This window comes from Peromyscus californicus, unplaced genomic scaffold (assembly GCF_007827085.1).
Source record: "Peromyscus californicus insignis strain IS unplaced genomic scaffold, ASM782708v3 Scaffold_6__1_contigs__length_162567912, whole genome shotgun sequence".
Taxonomy (NCBI): domain Eukaryota; kingdom Metazoa; phylum Chordata; class Mammalia; order Rodentia; family Cricetidae; genus Peromyscus; species Peromyscus californicus.
The window spans coordinates 148074113-148096137 of record NW_026294584.1 but is presented as its reverse complement, the minus strand read 5'-3'; the positions used below and the strand labels follow the sequence as shown (position 1 = coordinate 148096137).

General features: G+C 41.9%; 1 protein-coding gene and 1 long non-coding RNA gene across 4 annotated transcripts in view; one reads left to right on the top strand and one right to left on the bottom strand.

Annotated features, from left to right (window-relative positions):
- Nucleotides 1-22025, top strand: part of Grin2b (glutamate ionotropic receptor NMDA type subunit 2B) — a 459161-nt gene that overhangs the window by 292818 nt on the left and 144318 nt on the right. The gene's annotated exons all lie outside the window — the stretch shown is intronic.
- On the bottom strand, nt 1226-6189 carry LOC128100135 (uncharacterized). The gene is made up of 3 exons (XR_008214678.1): nt 4621-6189; nt 3699-3776; nt 1226-1471 (listed from the first exon to the last, which is right to left on the bottom strand). It is a non-coding gene; the product is annotated as an uncharacterized LOC128100135 (long non-coding RNA).

Here is a 22025-nt window from a genome sequence, read left to right as displayed (position 1 = left end):
CACCCTGTTCTCCTTATTCATTCATCTGCCGACAGGCACTTTAAGACTTCATGTCATAGCTTGTGCAAATACTGCTACAATAAACATGATGCACAGATATCTCTGTGGTTTGCTGACCATGGCTTCCTTCAGGCACATGCTCTGGAGTGGTACACCTGGATTGTTTTAATTTTAGTTTTGGGTGACCCTCTGTACCGATTTTCATAATGGCTGGCCTAACTTAGATTCTCATCGAAAGTCCACAAAGATGGCAGCCTAGCCAACATTCTTATTTTCTTACAGCTCTTTTGACTAGTGTGACCTGGAATTTAAGTGTGGTTTTGATTTGTTTTTCCTTTCTGGACAGGTTGTTGAATATTTTTTCATGTATTTATAGCATTGTCACAATTTTCCTCCACCCTCTCCTCCTTGTAGAGGCAAGTCTTCTTGGCACATGGTGTTTCTACCTCATATGCTGATGAATTTTAGGATCACTTGCTAACATTATTAAGACAAATAAAATGAAGAGTTGAAGAATGAATTAATCCATGTCTGCTAGTTTACATTTTCAACAGCACACCAAATGGATTAAAAGGGGAGTTTAAAAGTCCTGCTATTGCCTGGCTTGGTGGTACAAGTCTTTAATCCCAGTACTTGGGAGGAAGAGGCAGGTGAGCTTGAGGCCAATCTGGGTTACCAAGTCAGTTCCAGGACAGCCAAAGCTACACAGAGAAATCCTGTCTTGACAAACCAAAAAAAAAAAAAAAAGCTAACATTTCTCAAATGTGTTGATGTGTTGTACAGGTTTCACATCTTGTTGATACTGTATTAAAATCTCTAAAAACATATTCTGCCTGTAATATAGTTGTTTGATGTTTTATCTCATGCCACATGGTGTGACAGGAGGGACTGTATGTCACCTGTCTTAGAATTCCTCTATCACCTACTCTCTCGCTCTGTACAACATTGTGTTCCTAGTATTTATTGAGTTGAAGCAAACTCAAGAGGAGAGATAGTTTTACCACTACGTATTCTGAATATAAATCAAACGACAATAAGAGCTATCACTAAGGACTATTTGAAGAAGTAAAGATGGCTGAAACCTTGGGAGATGTCTTACCATATTAAGTTAGGGCTTATAAATTTGAAGTTAGAAAATACATGCTAATACTCCATAGTAAGATATTTCAAAAGTTGACAGAAAATATTGGCTTTTCATGATGATCAGAGTCTTTAAAATATTCCCTAAAGATAACATTCCAATGTAAACAAAGCACATTCAGCATTCTAACATGCATCTTAGGCACTTATTGAATGAGTTTTAATAAATGTGTCATATGTAATGCAGATGTTGCTCTAGGATGCTTTTCTGTTGTTGTGACAAAACATTCTGACCCAAAGCAATTGAGAGGAGGAAAAGGTTTATTTAATCTTACATTTCCAGGTCACAGTCCACCATTGAGGCAAGTCGGGGCAGGAAGTCAAGCAGGAACTGAAACAGAAACCATGGAAGAATGCTGCTTACTGGCTGATTCCCTAGCTCATGCTCAACTTGCTTTCTTCTATAGATAGCCCAGACCCACCAGCCTAGGGATGGTACTGCTCACAGTGGGCTGGGCCTTCCCACATCCATCATCAACCAGTACAATTTCTCATAGACACAGCCACAGGCCAAACTGATATAGGCAGTTCTGTAAGCATGGTTACCTCTTCTCAGGTGACTTTAAGTTTTGTCAAGTTGACAATAAAAAATAACCAGCACAAATGAGAGACTTGAACACCATGAAATGTTTTGTGTCCACTCTAACCACCCACCTATACTACCTACAAAAGCAACCATGATTCTGATTTCTTTTACTCTATCTCAATTTTGTTTTTTTGAGGGGTGGAGTATATATATAAAAGCAGTTATAAGATTTGTGTTATTTTGTATCTGGCTTCTATCGCTCATCATAACTCAAAAAATTAAAAGAAATTTAAAAGGTTGGCAGTGCCTGAGGAACAACACTTGAGGGTGTTCTCTGACCTCCATGTGTACAATGTACAGTGTTGAAATTCATTCATATTGTCATATTTATCAACAATATGCTTCCCTTAAAGCTAAGTATTATATCATTTATAAATAGATCAGAATTCGTTATTTTCTGTTGATGGACATTGAGGTTGTTTCCCCTTTAGGACTTATGAGGAATAGAAATGTTCTAAAAATTTTTGTTGATGCTATTTTGTTGATTTATATTTCCATTTCTCCTGGGCAAATACCCAAAATAGAATGGAGAGTCATAGAGTAGGTAGGAATATGTTGAAGTTATACTATGTGGCCAACCTACTTTTTAAAAACAGTTGTATTATTGTACATTGTCACTAGAGATATATTCCACCAACAGGTCATAAAAGAAAGGAAAGGGCAAGAGAGAGCAAAGAAAAGAACAAGTAAAAAGTGTAGCTGTAAGAAGATGGGCTGGTGAGATCTTCAACAGACTTCCGACCAAGTCTGAGGGTCTGAGTCTGCTCCCCAGAGCACACTCAGTGGTAGCTGGAGAGACCCAACTCCCCAAAGTTGTCTTTTGACCTTCACATGAGCTCCCATCTGTTTCTTTCTCTCTCTCAATAAAAAAATATATTTTAAAATATTCCTTATCCATAGTGCCAGGGTTGTGGGATTCCATGTGAGTGTGTGCATGCAGGTGTACATATGTGTGCATGTAAGTGTACACACATGGAGGTCAGAAAACAACCTCGATTGTTCTTCCCAGGTACTCTCTATCCTTTTTTTAGTTTTCAGTTTTCTGAGACAGGGTGTCTTATTGGACTAGAACTTTCTAATGTAGGCTAGGCTTGCCATCAGTCTGCATAGATTTTCCTGTGTCTGTGTCCCCAGTGCTGGAGTCATGAGAAATATACCATTGTGACCAGATGTTTTCTCCTGGGTTTTGGTAATTAAACACAAGTCCTTGTGCATGCAAGTAGTTCACCAACTGATTCATTTCTTCAGCCCCAGGCTGTGGTTTCAAGAACTTGGGTACTCCAAGTTAGGGTCCTAGGACTTTAGCACAGAATCTGGGCCTCAAGAGGAGGAGGCCCACTTAAATAGCCTGAAAGTTCTCAGCTTTCTCTGTCATCAGCATTCTGAGTATATCCTCAGCCACCGGGTATTTTTTATTCTGGCTGCTTTATATTTTGACTTCTGAAATTTCCACTTGGTTTTTCTTCATGTCTTTTCTGCCTTTGCTAATGCTTTTTGTCAAGCATGTTCCTGATTGCCCATTTAACTATTTTTATAGTAGCTGCATCAAAGTCTTTGCCATATAATTCCAGCATCTGTGCCATCATATTGTTTGTGCCTGTTGATTATATATATATAAGTTGGGATAGCTATGGTTCTCTTATGCTGAGTAATTTAGGAGTGTATTCTGGATGGTTTGAGTGCTGTGTTTTGTGATTTGGGTTCTTGATTACAGCCAGCAGTTTGGTGATATTTTGAATTCCAGTGTTCTTCCTAATCCGCTTGTTGATACTTGATTTTCAGAGACCTGAAGGGTTGTGTCATGCAGTCTGCTCAGACTTTAGGGATGTGCTCAGAGGGAGAAAAAAGTTGGCATGTAGTTAGTTCATCTTATCTTGAACCAGAGCATGGAAGTTTGGATTTTGAAAGCCCACACTCACAAGATAAAAGTAAACACTTATTCACTTATAGTTTCGTGTGAGCATTTACTTACCACATCACCACTGTTAGAGCTGAAGCTTCTTGGGGGAAGGGTTTCTGTTCTCAATATCCCCAGTCCTCAGAACAGAGCCTGGAACATATACACATCCGAAAAACTCAGTAAGAACTTTTGAATGAACAATGACAAAAAGGCCAGTGAATAAGAAGGCGTACAGTGGTGTGCAGTGAGCAATTAGCAGCAGCATGAAGATAATTAGCACAACCAATCCTCGTGACCTTGGACAAGTTGATTAACCTCTCTGTGTTTATGTGAGGTTTTTCTTTTATATAATGATACAGTGACATTTATTTCACAGGGAGAAATAAAATATTTAGAAGGTAGTACAGGCGCAAAAACACAATTTCTGAGTTTTCTCTTTATGATTCTTCAAATGTAAAAATAATGAAAGGTGGAGCTAGGAGAAAAGCCAGGGGACAGACTCCTGCGGTGGAGCAACTGGTATTTTAAAGACAGATGACACACGGAAGTCAAGAGAGCCTACCCTTCTCCCTCTTCCTTCTCTGTGAGGAGAGATGCTCTTCAGATGGGAGATCACTGGTTTTGAAGTTAGATGGACATTGAGTTAGCCTTTCTTCCCTGCTCATTGCCATATAATTATACAAAATGATTTCATTACATTTTTATGCTTACATATCACAGTTTAATCATATTCATACACTCTCCTCCCCCCATTTTTCCCTTCTTCCTCCACCTACCATCTTGTCCTCATCTCTAGTAGACCCCTTCTATTTTCATGTCTTGTTTTTTAAATGCCAACCCTGGGTTTGAAAGAAACATGCAATCTCTATCTTTCTAAATGTGATTCGTTCCCTTTAATACCACGCTCCACTCATTTTCCTGCAAACCATTTCGTTTCCTTCCTCACCGTAGCTGCATAAAAGTCCCCCATGCATATACACCCCATTTTCTTTACCTGCATGTCTGTTGATGGACACTGGGTCAAGTCTGTAACTTGGCTGCTGTGGATAGTATTACAAGATATACAGATGTGCTGATATCTCTGTGCCCAAAAGCTAAGTATTTTAATCCTGTCCAACTTAAACCTATATATCTCTGTAGAATGGGCACAATAGTGTCGACTCCCTGGGAACTATCTCTAGTGTGACAGAATAAAATTGCAGGCTTAGGAGAAACTGAGAAAACTGCTTTTCTCAGTCCCCAGCCTGTCAAAGAGAGTCTTGTAATTGCCAGTCCAGTAATTGGCAAACTTATTAGCTTTGCTGCTGTTGACCTTCTGGTCCAGTCTAGCTGTGCTAAGCTCGACACAGCTCCACAGCTGCTGAGTCACAGTCAGCTTTGCCTCGTTGCCTGTGACTTCATTGGTTCCTGCAATGTGTCCATCATGTTTTAGCCCCACTGGGAATTTCAGTCTCCATCCTCCCCGCGGACCAAAGACCTCTGTGTGCCTCACCCATTGTTGTCCAGTAGCTGCCTGACTATCATTTATAGATTCTGAATGCATCATTTCTTAGGTGAGGACTACCCCTTCATTCTTTGTTTTCAGGCTCAGAATACAAATATTCCAATAACAGTCCTAAACATCTAAATTAGTCTTTGTTTTCCCTCAAATTTACCATACACCAAGCCCTCTGTCTCATAGTCTTGACCTATCCTGTGTCCTGCACTGACTAGGTACTATATTAAAATGTTATTTATGACTTGTGCACTGATACAAAATGCCTGGTAACATTCCTTTGTGTTTGTTTGTTTTAGTAAGCCTTAGTTACCTTGAGTTGTTCATTGATATAGCTCTTCTATAGACTCATAAAATCCTAAAGACCACAAAATAGCATTAATTTACAGAGAAATTATATAAATAAAAAGCAACTAGACATCACCGAGTATCTTCAGCTATATTTTTAAGTCTTTGGCACTGAGCTGCTGAATTCAGGGAGAAGTAGCAATTAGTTATGGGAGGGGACCAGAAGTCTCCCCTGAAAAGTCACAGGTTATCTTTTATAATATCGCCTTTGGAGACTATGAGGACACATACTGATTCGAGTTCTGTCCCTGTGAGATCTGTGATGCCAACTGATGCTGGGCTAGATTAGCTCTCCTTCTTTGAACCTTTGTGGGATGAAAAGGGCACGATGGGCGAGAGGTGCTGGTTTGACATTTGTTAGGCTTTTACTTCAGGAATGAAAGCCAAACAAGATTTCATTTGCCACGGCAGAAGGGGATTAAGATTAAGGAGCCAAAGCAAAGCCCTAGGAATATTTTCATCTTATTTTAATTTTGTGCTTTTAAAACCCATTTCCACTTACCTACACCCCCACAGAGGAAGACCTTCAGCCATGAGGGCTTCTATGCTGACCCCCCTGGCAGCACAATGTGGGGTTTGGGGAGGCTGGTTTGCACTGATGGCCAGGCTCAGGTAAGGAGGTGTTAGAAGCAGTTAAGTGTAAGGACAGCTTCTGGGTGCGAGGAGGAGGGTGGAGACATTATTCTAGGAGCCTGCATCTGAGGATGAAAGAGAGCCTTGGGAGCTGCTCAGCCTAAGATAATGCCTAGACAAGGCAGGCCAAAGCCTGTCTCACTGTGGCCAATTTTGTACATCTTTAGTCTTCATAGGATATGGAACTAATGCAAAGGGGGATTACAGAGCTCTGGCATTCCAACTCAAGGGGTTCCAAAGTCTTCATTTAAAAACTGTCATCTGAGGCTGACTAGGGTACCTTAGTGGTAGAGCACTTGACTAGCATATACAAAGTCCTGGGTTAAATCCTCAGGGTGAGAAGAAAAAGGGAAGAAAATAGGTCTGAGCCATGGGTTTTATTTGTTTGTTTCTGTTTCTTAAAGGGATTTATTTTATTTTTATTTTATGTGAATGAGTATTGGCCTACATGTATATCTGTGTACCACATGTGTCCAGTACCAGAAGAGGTCAAAAGAGGGCATCAGATTCCCTGGAACTGGAGTTCCAGATGGTTGTGAGCCACCATGAAGGTGCTGGGAACTAGACACAGGTCCTCTGCAAGAGCAGCCAGGGCTCTTAACAGCTGAACCATTTCTCCAGCCTCTCTTTGTTGCTGTTGTTGTTATAGGGTCTCATGCAGCCTAGACTAGCCTTGAATTCAGTATGTAGCTATATGTAGTAGTATTGCTAAGGATGACTTTGAACTCCCAATCCTCCTGTCCTTACCTCACAAGTGCTTGGAATATAGGTGTCATGCTCTACCATACATGATTTCCTGTGGTATTAGATATGGGACCTAAAGCTTCAGGCACTCACTAGCTGAACTTCATGCTCAGGGCCTGAGCCCAAGCTTTAAAAGTGTTTGGGACTTTGCTGGCCCAACATGGTAAGGCTGGAGATTCCAAGTTCAGGCTGGTATAAGAAAACTTCTTTAGGACACACTGCTCACCACGTAACAAAGCAGTATAAGCTGGGCTTTCAATCTGTTGGAGGCATGTTGGTGTACTAGAAACTATGATTACATTGCAAGTCTGTTGTGACCTTTTTATTCTCTCTGATGATTAAGTTCTGCTTAAATCACTGGAAGAAACGATTTCATTTCTAAGCATTTAGTCTCCCACTGGGAAAGTAGGAGTTGATGCATTTTTCCTTTGATCTCAACAGAACTAGAATATGATCACGTTGGTGGATGGCACTTCCAATGTCTATTCAGGAATTAACTCGACCACTAATCCCTGCTTTTCCTCAGACTTATTAAACCTCTGCCTTTTCCCAGTCCTAATTTATTTCTGTTACCAGTGAGACACACCAGTGGACACTGAGACAACAAATCAACACTTGAAGTGACTGGAGAAGCCATCCTATCCAAATGTAGACGTGTCCTCTGCTAAATTCATTGTCTCCTCTAAACACTCCAGAAGTAGAGAGTGACAACATTCCTTGTGTCCTTCATTCCAGTATTTAACCAGCTGAGCAGGGACCCCTTCTCTAACTGAAATCTTTCTTGATGAAATTCTTTTCCTCTGGTGCTGTCCACTGAGGCCATGAGTAGCAACTGCTGGTTAGATCATTAATAACAATCTTTCATGAACTTGGAGATAAAAAACTCATAGCCTTTCTGCTTCTTCTATCTCATGGAAACAGCCTCAGTTTCTCCCCAAAGAGTTAATTTTCTTGTCTTTGGCTGTCTTCTGAAAAGTTCTCTGAATTCTTGTAGCTGTCTACATTATTTCAAAGTCATTTTTACAGTGAGCAGAAATTAGACTTATGGCAAGTACTGTTTTAGAGACCTTATCAGTGACTTTCAACATCCCCAGAGCATTTGGGGTGACAGTAAACATGCCTGGCTTATGGGCCATGTTATTAGGAGGAACCATTGATGATACTGTACTTATTAATGTTTTAGGCTTGATTTTTATCAAAGGAATTCTTATGAGCAAAGTTTGGAGCATCCTGTCTTAAAATCACTTTTAAATGTAAAGTTAAAGAACTTAAGACACTATGCCTTATATGGTCTGCTCTTTTCTTGTCTGATCATTTTTGGAATTTTTTCCTCTGGCGGATTTTAGAAAATCTTGCTTAAAGAGTCTGAAATAACAGATATGATGATTGCTGCAAATGGCAATTAAGTCAAGTGCCATTTGTTTCCCTGTGAAATGGATTTGTGCCCTATGGAAAAGTTAAGGCAATAGAAAGATCAGACTAAAGTAAAATGAGAGAAGGGAGAATAAAATCCAATATTCTTAAATACCTCCTGTGTGTAAAGCGCACGTTAGGTTCCATGGATGTACAAATAAGTGTACAGTGCCTATTATTATGAGAGAAAGGAACAAAAGGGTTGATACTGTTAAATCAAGGGATTACAGGGGTATTGGAGAATCAAGGAAGGAGCATTCTAACGCGTTAATTATGGGGACAGTTCTGAATTCAATCCGATATGGATATTTCAGTTAGAAAAAAAACTGGCTTCTCAGAATCTCAGTCTAGGTAAGTAATGGGAGAGGGAACATTATCAGAGGGATAACTTTATTTATAAGTGGGAAAATTATTGTAACCATGGTTAAAACCTTTGAACTTGCACAGGATTTCAGCCAGAAGATTTAACAGTCCATATATAATGAACAAAGACATTTAACCTTCACAACAAAACTATAAAGCACATACTCCATTTGGAGGAGGCAAAGCCATGGAATTGAATAGGAAAAGACATGCTGAGAATTGTGAAGTGTTGGGGATGCGTGACAGGGAAGGGTTTGGTGTAGAGATGGTACCAATAGGATTTAGAGATAGAGTCCCTACTTTAGATGGCCATGTGGTTACCACTTGAGGGCTAGAATGGCACAGAGGGGATGCCATGATAATGGAGTTGTTTCAGGGTGTTTCTGGCAACAGATGAATGCACAGTAAGAGAAATCTGGTGGCTGTGTCAGGCTGTGGTTGGAGTCATTGAGAAATGTTAGCAAGCTGCAGGTGTAGGCTTGGCCATTTGAGCAACATGCTTTATTTGTAGGCTTCAAACCCTTCTTCCTTCTGCCAGCTGTACCCTTCTCATCTCTTCTTCCTTCTTACCAAGACTCCTGTCTTCTAAAACCCTCAAAAGGCATCCTTCCTTGCCGTCGTTTTGCGTGGGTACAATGTGCCTTCCTCTCTGGTCCAAACCTCCTGCGCATTAGAACCCTGATGCACCAGCATCACTGTCAATCTCCCAGGCTCTGCATCACTTTCCCTCACTGACGGCTTCCATGCCACCTTCTCTTCCCATAGTTAGAGTCACCACCCTCAGGAACTCCATATTGCTTTCCTATCTCTATCTTGGTTTCACCTCTCATTCCTCCTCTTCTGCACCCCATCTGTGTTCATCTCCTGCCTCATCCCAGTCTCTCCCTCTCCTTCAATGGCAAGGGCAAATGACTGCAGAATCTGTACACTGAGGGGCTTTTTGTATGACTTTGAGTTTGAATCTGAATGTCATTGTAAATGAAAGTGATGATGAGAGGTCACCTTTGTGTACCATTATGTAGGTTCCCTGGGTAGAAGAAGGTAGTAGGAACAAATACTTTAAAGTTAAAAGAATCCTTTCATCAACATTATTTTTAAAGAAAGGATAAAACACACCAAGATGTGAGTGTGATTATCCAGATGTTGTAAGTTGAAAAATTTGAACTTTCTGTGAAGAAGGGATTAATTAAATTTTTAGTTAACCATTCAATGAGATTAGGATTTTCAGTACTATTCTGCATGTTCCTCCATGTATGTGTGTGTGTGTGCAGACTGAAGTATTAAGTGAAAATAAGTTAGAGCAATTGTATATGATGCGATATACATTTTATTTCATTTACAGACTTATACTTGGGCAATGTCTAAGAAGGTTGTCAAAAATAAGAATATGGTTATTTCTGGGAGATGAAACTCCTTTTCTTAGTGGCGTTTGTTGATTTGTAGGCTGTGACTGATAAACATGCAGTGAGGAGTTAATGCAAAGTTGTGAGAGGACAGCCATGCTTGAAGAACAGTGCAGACAGGAGGAGTGGGCACGGGAAGATGTGGTGTTCTGCCCAATTAGAGAGCGCTTGGGAAGCCCAGCTCCTTTTTAAACTTGATTCCATTTTTATCAATTTTTAGTAACATGAAAGGGTTTCATTGTGACATTGTCATATATAATTTTACACAATATATATGACATATTACATATAATGTCTTAGTTTCCTTCTGTTTCTGTGATTAAACACTCTGAGGACAGGGTTTATTTCAGCTCACATTTTCAGGTCACAATCCATCATTGAAAGCAGTTAGGACAAGAACGCAAGTGGGAATGGAAGCAGAAACCAGAGAGGAACCAGCTCACTGTCCTGCTCACTGGACAATACTCTACTGGCTTTCATAGGCAGCCCAGGCCTGTAGTGGGTAGCCATTCCAGCTTTGATCTGGAAGTTCCAACCCCCATTGAGACTTCAGCAACTGTCACGCCTACAAGGCGGGGCCAAGGGAGGCGCCTGGAGACCTGAGATCTGGATCGGCGGGTGCTCTCTCTGTTCCGGGACCCTGGAAGGTGGAGGTGGGCCAAGCAGAGCTCCAGAGAACACCGCTGGACTGCCATACACCTTCCCCAGACCCCGCGACCTACCTATCCCTTAACTTGTAAGTTACGCCATTAAATAAATCTCCTTTTAACTACGTGGAGTGGCCTTAATAATTTCACAGTCCAGCGGTGTTCTCTGGAGCTCTGCTTGGCCCACCTTCACCATCCAAGGTCCCGAACCGAGTGCGTGCGCTGCCCATCCAGATCCCAGGTCTCCAGGTGCCTCCCTTGGCCCCGCCTTGTAGGCATGACAGTTGCCGAAGTCTCAATGGGGGTTGGAACTTTCAGATCAAAGCTGGAATGGCTACCCACTACACAGGCCCAACTGCCTAGGGATGGCACCACCCACAGTGGGCTTGGTCCCCCTTGATCAGTTAGCACTCAAGGCCATGACTTACAGATGTGGCCATAGGCCAATCTGATCTAGTCGATACTATTTGGTTGGGGTTCCCTCTACTCAGGTGATTCTAGGTTGTGTCAAACTAACCAAGACAATCATTACACTTTGTTCTTCCTCTTCTTGCCCTCTCCACCCCGCCTCGTGTTGGCAGCCTCCATCTTCCCCACAAATAGTCTCCTTCCTGTTCTGCTCTCATGCAACATATATTCCATTATCCATTTTCCTTCTTCCTTCTTATAGGCATAAAACTGCTTTTTAAAAAGCCCACTCACTGAAAAAAACTCATCCTAAGGTTTCTGTCCAATTAGAAATTTATTTGAGGTAATAAGCACATATGTATTATTTGTCAGTGATCCCCAGAATATTTTAGCTCATTGAGCATCTTAGGACACATTAGGAAAAAGGTATTGATCTTTCAAAGCACCTTATTGCCAAGTGTGGGAAATTAATGGAATGGAAAGACTATGATGGCCTTTGTGTTACAGCGCATGGGCCTGCATGAGGGTGAGGGATGTGCAGATCTCTTTCTTCTTGGTGTGCTGAGACCTTAACGCTAAGGGATGGAGTTTTGATGATATGTGGTATGGTAGAAAGAGAACATATGATGTCGATGGTGTCTGAGAGAGATACAAACCCAGGAATTTAGGGCAGCCAGAAACAATATGGACACTTCAAATGAAGGAAAAAGAGAGAGCCTCAATAGAAAGGAGAGACAGGGATCCAAAGCCAGCACTTTAAATCCTTAATGCTGACCATGGTGTCCTGTACTCAGGAGCTCCCTGGGAAGTTGCCCTTTCATTCTTGAGGGGCCCCTCCTCATGGGGCCTTTGGAAGTGAAGCTAAATCCCTGATTATAATGGAGTTGCTTCCCAGGGATGGATAGATTTGTACTAATTGTGTGTGGACCCCCACAGAGAGCAGATTAATGGGATCTGTTCTTGTGTTCAAATCATAATGCTCATTGAACAGCTGTGCTTCTTGAATTAGTTCACAGGCACTTGTGATAGTTTCAAGCCTGGATCCTTTCATCTTTCATGGATGCAGTGACATTTCCTGATTTACTGAAATGAAGAGCCCAAGGACCAGCCCGGAAACCCATAGATCTCTGAACAAACAGATGCCATGAGTCTGCTCTGGCTTTTTGGTTCTGTTACTAAGTGCTCCTTGGATCTGGGCCACACGTCACATTATCAAATAAAAGCAACACCTTGAGATCCCTTCTAGGGGAAGATCCTTAAACTTAAAACTAGTGAAATTACAGGCATTTTAGTAATTATAATACTCAGCAGTGGCTGGGGAGGGATCAGACAAAGGGCTTATGGGAAATATTTCCCAAGAATGATAATGGAAAAACCCTTAAGTATGTGAAAGAGATCCATGAATTATAAAACACTCATTACACAAATTTTAATTAATGTGAATATTAGTTTGCAAATTGCTAAAGTAATATGATTGCTGAGATTATTTAACTTAAAAAATCAACCAGCATTAATTTATATAGAAAAGATATAACTTACTCAGAAGAGGGGTTGCATAAGAAATTTTCAACTTAACTCCTGGAGCTCGGCCTGGTGCTTGGCTGTGGATCTCTGCATCTGCTTCTGTCAGTTACTGGATGGAGGCTCTATGATGACAGGGCATTTACCAATCTGATTACTGGGGTAAGCCTGATCAGACATTCCCTGTACTATTGCTAGTAGTCTAAGCTGGGGTCATCCTTGTTGGATTACTTGGAACTTTCCTAGCACCAGATTTCTCCCTATCTTCATGAGGTCTCCCTCTATCGTGTTATCTCTTTCCTTGCTCTCGCACTCAACCCCTGTTCCAGCTCCACCATCCCATTCCCTTATGTTCTCATTTCCTATCCCCTACCCTCTATTGTCCCCCTACCCCCAGTTTACTCTCATCTATTTCCCCTTCCCAGGGCAATCCATGCATTCCTCTTAGAGTCCTCCTTGTTAGCTAGTTTCTCTGGAGCTGTGGGCTGTAGTCTGGTTATCCTTTGCTTTACATCTAGTATCCACTTATGTGTGAGTACAAACCATGTTTGTCTTTCTGAGTCTGGGTTACCTCACTCAGGATGGTAGCTTTTTGGAGCCCATTACGGATCGGGGGACACCTTGCACAGCCTTGATGCAGGGGGAAGGGCTGCTTGGACCTGCCTCAATGGAATGTATCAGGCTCTGCTGACTTCCTATGGGAGGCCTTACCTTTTTGGAGGAGGGATTGGGGGGTAGGTTGAGGGGGAAGGCTGTGGGAGGGAGGGAGGAGGGAAGAGAGGAACATCTGTAATTGGTATGTAAAATGAATAAAACATTTCTTAACCAAAAAAAGAGATTTTTTTCAGTGAGCTGTCAAGGGTTCTTCCTTCCTTCCTTCTTTCCTTCCTTCCTTCCTTCCTTCCTTCCTTCCTTCCTTCCTTCCTTCCTTCCTTCCTTCCTTCCTTCCTTCCTTCCTTCTTTCCTTCCCACTCTGAGCCTGTGTTTTGCTTTGCCTCCTTTGTCTGTCATCCAGAGATGATGAACTGAGACTGTATGAGTGGAGGGAAGAGCTGATGCCCAGAAGACAGTGTGAGCCACAGCTCCCCTTGCGCTTCAGTTGTGCGGGCTGGGCTTCTTGAAGTTGACTAGCCTCACCATCATGTAGAATCTTCCATTGCAATCTGAGTGTCAGGGTGGAGGTTGGGAGTAGCCATGGAAGAGCTCTTGATAGGAATACATGGTGGAGAATTTGTAATGTTTCATGAACTCTGAAGGTTCACTGGAAACAAATTCCACTGTAAAGATTTAGCCATCAGCTCAAGTCGAGTGTTCATTATAATCTCACTCTTGTAGAAAACCCCACAGGCAGATTACACAGGCCAAGGAGAGAAGGGTGGCATTTGGCTTCCCTAGAATTTCCATCAGTTACTGGGCATGTGACACACACCTTTAATTCCAGCACTCATGAGGCAGAGACAGGTGGATCTCTGTGAGTTCGAGGCCAGTCTGGCTTATATAAAGAGTTCCAGGCCAGATGGAGCTATATAGTGAGACCTCTCTTTAAAAATTAAAAAAAAAATTCTATCAGTTTTCCACTCAAAATCTGGCAAATAAACATTCAATCCAGGTGAAACCCAGGATACTTACTATGCATGTGATACCCTTGAAATGCCAGCCTTCTAACCTCTTCTCCCTGTGCCCTGACATGCTTACTGAATCATTCTTTCAACTCCCCTGCCATTCAAAAAGGGGTCTGCCTCATTCAATTAAAAGAAGATTCCCTGAAGGGTAAAAACATTACAAAGAAACAGACTGCCTGGTCTGGGGGTCTGATGTCGCCTATGTTGTTAGAGTGTGCCTACCTCCACAGTAGTATCCACGACTAAATGCTTATTTGGATCCCAAAGAAGTTTCCCTTTCCATCTGATGGGGTGATTCTTTCCTCCTTTATGTTGCTGGAAAAGCCACTTTTTACTATACTGGTCCTTCTTCTGTAGGCTTGAAGGAGATGTATTTCCTCTGCTATTCCAGTCTTTCTTCAGATTCCCAATTAAACACCTTATATATGTCCATTCTTGTGAGTCCTTGCAGGTTGCTTATGGTTTCAGACCCACCTTGATTAGAAATTGTTAGTGCTTCTCACCCTGTTTGATTTAGGAGCCCTAGTACTCTAATAGTAATTGCTTATTAATTTCTTATAATGCAAGTAGTACCCATGTGTTACTTTGTCCATAACATAATTCTACACTGTAGGGTTTGCGGGGGGACATGGTAGTTCAGAGAGGTAAATGTCTCCAAAGCCTTCATAGTAACTATTACCACAGTTACCAAGGAGGCAGGGGATCATTCATGTTCATGCCCCCTCCCTCTCCTTTTCTTTCTCCCTCTCCCTCTCCTTTGCCATCTCTCCCTCTCACTGAGACAGTGTCTCAAGTAGCCCAGGCTGCCCTTGAATGTGCTGTGTAGCTAAGGCTGACCTAGAACTCCAGATCCTCCTGCCTCCATGTCCCAAGTGCTGGGGTGACAGGCACGTGCCACAGCAACACAAGTGGGAAGCTCGTTTCTACCTATCAGTCCCAGCTTCACATTATCCTATGCAAATCCATTGGCTAGTTACATCACAGAGATAATTTGTCACCATTGCTAGAGGCACTCTTAATAAACAGACTAGAAAAGCCATGGTACTGATTCCGTTTTAAAAACTAAAACCAAATTTAGCACTGTAGCACATGCCTATCATCCTTGCACTCAGGAGGAAGACAATGGAGGAAAGCTCAATTCTAGCCTGGACTACACAGGGAAACCCTGTTTTTAAATATATGCATATGAGCGGAAAAAAGCAATAATAAAATTTAAACAAGAGAAAACTCACATCCACCACCTAACACTGGCTTCTCATTCCCCCATAGTCTCTGATCCTTGTTACTGTTTTTGTATGCTTGCTACCATTGGGCACCCAATTTGTCATGCTTTTATTTTTACTTTCCTTTTTAAAAATTAAAACTCTTTAATTTTGTTATGACAGCAATGAGAATTTACTTTATGTTATCACAACTAGTATACACATCTGTATCAGTTATTTTGCATTATGATAACAAAATACCCAAGGCTGGATAACTTTATAAAGACAACAGTTTTATGAGTCCTGGAGGTTCAAGAGTCAACACCTGGTGGTTGTCCATGCTGGCAGAGTCCCAATGTCACACAGGGCAATGTTTTGAGGCATGAGCCTTTTTCCAAATTTCTCTATATTACAATAACAATTTGTGTTTGCTAGTGATGTTCTGTACAAATGATTAAGATAAATACTTGGCTCCTAAAATATTTTTAAGATGTAAAACTAGTATGTGTATGTTATACACTATGTCAATTTTTTTGATTGGTGTAAGTGTAAGAATATAAAATTTTTCATTACACAGGGATAGCATTCTTACATTTTGGAATATTTTCTTCTAAGCTTTGAAAATGTGTTTAAACATATTTTGTTTACATAGACATGGGGGATCATTTCACTGTATACAAAGCTGAAATTATTCTCTCAAAAACAATACCTTTGGCTAATATTTGCACATTCCCATAAAAGGAAATTCTTTTAGACATTCTTACTATCTTGTTTTTCCATGGGACTTGTTTTGGGTGGTTCATGATTTCAACAAGCTGAGAATTTGCAGGAAATTGTAGAGCTTTCCTAAAAGTGAAGCAATTTCTGTATGTAGTGTCCCATCAGTAGAGAATGGCCTGCATGCACTTCCTGCAGCAGCATGTGTTACATGCTCATTGGCTCATAAACCATGGCACAAAGCCCAACAGGGATGTGGGAGGTGACCTCCAGCTGAACACTGGGGCTGGCAGGGTGCTATTTGTGCAGCCCTGTCACATCTGAATAATGTCCCAGCTTCTTTAGGAGTGCTACCTACCTAATGGAGGAGAATGAGAGCAGTCTATTGATCATCCTACATGGGAGATACAAAGGCAGGTGTCATCTACCGCTTTGCTGATTCTTGGATACTTCTGCATTACACTGGGTAGGGGAGCCAAGCTTCTAAAGCCACAAATGTCATCTATCAAAAATGCATTTCTTAATCTGCATGCTGAAGTCAGAGAGCTGGTGAAACATAACTGTCCTGTTCTTTCCTACATGAAACTTTTTTTTAATGGAATTCTTTAAATGTGATTCAAGTGCAGAAGACAGTCACCTGGATATTGCATTTTCCCCTGCACAGATTCAATGCTGTTAACATTGGCCATAGTTACCACCGATCTCTTTAAAAGGCAGTGTTGCATTGCGAGGTACACTGTCCCTGAGTACAACCTTAGAAATACATCGGTGAAGACTTCAGAGGTGGCCATTCCTTCTAAGCTCTCCACCCTATTTCTCACTTTCAGAATGTCACTGTCACATGAGATGATTCCCCTCTAGCAACAGGAGGGATAGCAAAGGTAAAAACAGAAGGGGACATGAAATCAGGTGTCGCCCTGAGTTACTAAGAGACAAGAGGGAAACGGGTAGAATATGGCTCAGCTAGATGCTAATTGCACCATCTGTGAGTGTGTCGGGCGTACCGATAGACTCAATAGACTGTGCTATTTTTTTTCCATCGCATTTAGAGACAAGCTCCTTCCTGAATTGGATGGAGTTTAAGGTTAGGCTTGCAGATTTCCAAAGTGAACATGGAGGCTTTTCCCAATCTTTGCCTGTCTCTTGGGCTGTAATTCATGGTACCTCAGAATTCACATCTTGGAGCAACCTCACTTGCTGATTTCTTTTCCTTGCATTTTGGTGGGGAAACAAGGCTCATCAACCTGGACCTGATTTCCTAGCATCTCATCACTCAAGGACTTATTATCCACTTTATGAGTTTCTGGGTCTTTTGCTTTGCACTTTACCTCCTGCTGGCTTTGGGTCATTTTGCTGCTTGTTAGGACTTCCACCATCCAGTGAGGAAGAGGACTGAGAACAGCCAAAGCATTTGCTTCAAGCTAGGAGATCTGCAAAGGACTGGGTGAAGGAGAAATCCAAACCCTTTGCATATAATCAGGTGGGTCAGGAGCTGATGATTTGGGTTAGAATGCCCTACCTGTCCCCATCAGTGCTGATAATGAAGAGCTGACTTTGTGGGAAACAGGATAGAAATGGACTGCAAAATGCAAGGATCTTGCAGTGAGCCGTGACTTCACCACGTTCCTGTAATATGATACCGTAATGAGAGGAAGCCTGAGTCCATATGAGTTCACTGAAGTATCAAATTGGTGTGCAAGCCTTCTTGCCATTCAGCATAGGTCGGGCACATATTAGAATGGACATATTCATTGAAGACGTGAGTGTGGTGAAGGTAAAGTCTACAGTCACCTGTGGTAATTTCCAAATCATATGCACAGCATTTACATATAACTAAACTTGAGAGGAAGCCAGGGTGTAGACTTGGGCAACAATTCCCAAGGTAATCATCTTATGACCTTATCCGCTGTGCACATGTGATGGCTGTGATTTTGAGGGGGTCTTATATTCTTACCAGCAGAACCTTCCCCCATGCACAGTGATTATGCTGGATTCCTTCTTGTAGTTATTTGCATGTCAGGCTCCCTTTCTTTCTTGACCCTCTAGCATCCCTTCCTCCCAGTCAGCTGACCATGATCATGAAGCCCTAAGGCAGATGTAGTTAAAACAGGAAAGGACATAAAATCAAGGTGCTCTGCCCTGAGCATGACCTGCAGAGCTCAGAGGTATATTCTGTTTCCCTTGTTATGGTGTGGAGCAGTGCAGACTTTTCAATCGAATCCACTTCACACTCCAAATCTTTCTGCTCGGTTCACAATGGATGCTCAGACTGTCCTCCAAAATCCAATCCACCTCCACTATTGTTGCTCAGACTCACATCACTTTTCTTATCTGAACTGTGAGCCCCTTCACTTGTCTTTATTCCAAGCATTATTTTCTTAACAATAAAAAATTAATTAGAAAATTAATTGAATCACTTATCGTTCCTGTTTAAAAACTTTTCTTAGATTCTTACTTCTATAGAGTCATAGCAGCATATTCAAGACTATCGCAAAGTGCTTACTGGCTTTGCAGCCTGACCCCACTGCCGCTTTTCATCTGGCTTCTTCAGTTCCCTGTCCTCCACCCAACTCAACAACTGTAGCTTCTTCCTTACCACAGAATCCTGCCTTTGTCTCCAGTATACTCTAGACTATTTGTGCCTCTCTTTCTTGCCAGAAACTCTTCATATTCTCAGACCCAGCTAAAATAGCCACACGCACCGTTCTTGCCAACACTACACCCTCCTCTTATTAAACTATTTGAATATGTTTTGTTGAAGTCGTTTTGATACAGCATTTCATCCTGTTGCCCTCAAACTGGTGATCTGTCTACCTCAACCTCCCAAATGCTCGGGTTAGAGGCATGAGCCAACACCGCCAGCTTCTGTTGCACAATTTAAGCTATTGTATTTGTCAAATTTTAGTATTCAAACCATTGGATTTGTGGGGTTCAAGTATTTAAACTATTGTATTTATAATGTTCTGGTTTTTAAACCATTGTATTTGTGGGGCTTTAGTATTCAAACCTTGGTGTTTGTGGGTCACTTACAGTTGGTGCTGCATTCCTGGGAGACAATGCAGTGTAAGGGCAGGATGGAGAAGGGGCAGAACAGAGAGCAGGGGACAGGTGAGTGAAGATGAGAGAGCTATGAGGCAGCTTTCCGTCCTGACTGTTCCCTCTGGCGCCTCAGGGGTATGCCCCAACAGTCCAGGTTCACTTGAGTCCTTGTGGAAGGCCTCCTCCATGTTTCTCTTTTTCTTGCTGAATGGAGTGGGAGAATGCAGAAACCATAGGGATTCCATGTTGCTTTCTGTAAAACAAGCTCCTCACTCCTTGTCACTGTCACCAAGTCAGTGTGTGAGAAATAAGGACACTCTTCACCCTCCAGAGGCACATCTCTGCATTAGAACCTGGCCACTAGTCACAGGCAGCCAAAGAAGCTTGGCTATCACTTAGAACTCAGTTTTCTTAACTTTTAGTAATACTGCCCTTTCCTCTGAGATAGGTGTGTTTGTTCATTTGTTTGTTTTGTGCTGCTAAAACCCAGCAGAACCTTCATTTATCGTAGGTAGATGCTCTACCAACTAAGATATATTCCATGTCTTCTAATATAGGCTTATATAACCAGACATCAAAACAGACATGTCTAAAGGATGGGGTGCATATTGCTTTAAGTCTTATGAATGAGGAAGAATGAAAGGAAAGATGAAGAGAGACCAAAAGGAAGCTGTAATCCTTTACCCTACACATGGGAATACTTGTATCAGCTTCTTCAGTTCTGGAGAAAGATTGAAAGAGGGGAGAGACATAGACATGTAGTCAGCAATGTTATATTTGATGTAGACATTTCAAATTGCACACTAGACTATGGGAAAGATCTGGTGTGGTAGGGTTCAGAGATATACTTTAGGGAATAGATATACCTCATTTAAATTCTGGCCTACCATTTGCTTTGACAATACTAGTCATCATGGCCAAGCTAGTTTCCTCATCTGTGACATGGAATCACATCCAGCATCACATGCAAGCTCCCCAGAGCAGTGAATGCTTGGGAGACATGGCTTCTCACTTTCCTGTTCATACTTGACCATTGTCACATTCGCTACCAAGTGAATTGCACTTTACTGAGAGGCAGGAGAGCCAAGTTGCAGATTGAATGGTGTCAAAGGTTCTGATGACTTCTGTGGTTTCCATGGCAAGGTTCTACCATAAGGAGAGCCCCCGAATGTACATGAATAGGCAGGTTTGAGTCCTCATTTCTGGTTCAGAACATTAAGAACTGACTCCTCTCACTTCCTTTTTAACTTTATGCTCTTGTTCCCCAGTTCACCTCTCTCCCAACATTTACTGGCCAGTGACCCTGAGACCAAGCACTCCTAGATGTGAGTCACTGAAGACAAGAGCTGCTTTCAGCTGCTTTTTGTGTTTTTCTTTTAATACTGAATTATGAGCTTCCCAGGCACAATTCTCTGGCAGGCTTGACAACTCAGCCATGGAGGAAGGGCTCTCCTCACCTAGGAAAAAAGTCACAAGTAGCAGAGACACTGGGGCGGGAGAAGAGGGATGTGTGTCCCTTCTGATGATTTACAGACCCATCAATACCACATCACTACCAGGAGAGTTTTATGACCAGTGTTCTTGGGTTCTGTCTGGAGAATGTTGATTGAGTCCTCATCTCAGAAATAGGGCCCAGTGATCTGCATGCTCACCAGGATTACTGGGTATGCATCAGGGAGCCAGCTCAATTTCTTGAAGTAAGCCTACAAGGGGCTATGGCATGCCAACATGTGCATTCCAGGGATGCTTTGTTGTGGCATGTTGTCAGGCTGAAATTTTGGAGCAGTCACAAAAGCTCTAGAGATCTTAACTGTCCTTAGTTGAGTGTGAAGGAGAAATGGTGAACTACAACAGACCTCATGCTTCAGTTTATGTGTAAGCTGGGTAATCTAAAATGATTCAGGAACCATAGCCTAACAATCTACCATCTCCAGGGACATCCTGAGTGTATTTTCAAGTAGAATTCCCTGTATGTTACAGGTATAGGTTTTACTAAGGTACAGCCTAGATCACTAATACAGGACAGGGACTTGGTGTCTGTCTTGGCAGGACCTAACTTTACACATTTGGTGACATCTTCATCAATGTACTTTCCCCTCCTTATGGGACCTGGAAAATGAAAACAACTATAGTTATCCTGTGTAAATTACCGGATTAAAATAAAGGATTAAGAAAGCAAATGAATAGCTTCAAGGAGATTGTAGACCACATTCATAAGTTTTCTCTGCAGCTCCAGCTGGGGCTCCTCAAGCCTCATTCCTGCCGTCCTGAGACCTTCCTGGGTGAGACTTACATTTGTCAGCAGCGATGCTTTAGAGGCATTCACACTCCAACTGGAGCCTTGGGTGTGGTTAGGAAAAGAAATGAGAAGCATGAAATGTTCAAGATAATTCATCTCCTCCAGGTGGTTCCTTTCCATGGCTGGCCCTTATCTCCTCTTTCTACAACACCTACTTACTTGGATCTTGACTTATTTTGGCAGTTCTCTGTATGTGCAATGTGGTTGCCGTGGAAATGCTACCCAGCATGCTGTATGCCGTTTCATCTTCTCTCCATCCCTTCATTTCTCTCCAGTGTGTGCTTGTTCGCTGCGTTTCTACCTCCCAGACACCCACCCCAACCTTGTTTTCTAATTGAAGACATCAAACACCACACTTCTTCAAGCTATTTTGCTCCATTCTCCTCATACTCTTATTGAATGTGTTTTTAACTTCATGTAATCAGAACAAGCTGTCAGTGACTGGAGAAAAGGGAAGAAAGTTGCTCCAAAGATTACATTTCCCTTGTTTATGCTGGATGCCAGAAAGTTTGAGGGGACTCAAGCAAGTGTTAATCAAATTAACT